Genomic DNA, 1,104 nt, shown 5'->3' with positions numbered 1-1,104 from the left:
GTGAATAGGGGGGGCGGGGTACGGGTGATTGGGGGGGCGGGGTATGGGTGAACGGCGGGGGCGGGGTACGGGTGATTGGGGGGGGCGGGGTACGGGTGATTGGGGGGGGCGGGGTACGGGTGATTGGGGGGGCGGGGTACGGGTGATTGGGGGGGCGGGGTATGGGTGTGGACACCCTTGGCAGGACGCCCAGTCAATGATGAGACCAGAACAGATAACCACGCAATACGTCTCCGTTTCGGAGTGTCCGTCTCTCCACATACAATGCACTTATTTTCTACACATCCCATCAGCCGCACGGCCTTTTTGGGAGTGGATCGTTTCAGCAGCGTTGGTTTGGTACCATGGGTTCGACCCGCAGAGGCACTGAATGTAGACACCGCTCGAGTCTCGCTCGTACTGAATCAATGCATTCCCAGACGGCCGTGCGGTTCATGGGCTGTGTAAACAAATACATTTGTATTATTTATGTTAAGGGTACGTTACCAGTTACTACTCCGTGTTGTTATTATTCAAATGCCTCCACAAGGGAGCTCGTGACTCCCGTGTTCGTGATGAGGTCGCGCGATGTGTGTTTGGGCGTAACGCCTGAACTCCACGCGTTTAATAATTGATGCGAGGGAGCAACACTCTATCTCAAACAATTGCCCCAAGCTCTGTGGTCCTATATTGGCACGTTTGGCCAACTCCATTCTAACGAGTACTGTGGAGTACTCGGAGATAAACCACGCGTACGAGGGGGAATACGCCCCCTCCCCCCCTTGCTGATGGTAATCAGCCTGCTTGCTGCACCGCTGTGCGCGCGTGTGATCCACCAACCCTCGCCACGCCCCAGTGCTGGGCCACAGGCAGCCGACGGTGCAGCTCAGCCATCCGCGCCTGGCCGATGGTGGCGATCGCGCTGCTGATGATCTTGTTTGTGGGGATGACGATAGCTGGTGATGGTTGTGACGATGACGATCTCTGTGATTATTGTGATGATTGTTGTGATAATGGTTATAGTGGTTGTTGATGATTGTGATGTATGCAGAACCTCTTTCGCACCGTACGTAGCCAACTGTGCTAATCGGAGGTGACGGGTGTGATGATAATGGTGGTTGTGTT

The sequence above is a fragment of the Petromyzon marinus genome, chromosome 42, assembly GCF_048934315.1.
Source record: "Petromyzon marinus isolate PM22_M1 ecotype Great Lakes invasive population chromosome 42, UKy_Petmar_22M1.pri1.0, whole genome shotgun sequence".
NCBI lineage: Eukaryota > Metazoa > Chordata > Hyperoartia > Petromyzontiformes > Petromyzontidae > Petromyzon > Petromyzon marinus.
The sequence above is the reverse complement of the archived record's forward strand: the minus strand, read 5'-3'. Positions refer to the sequence as shown.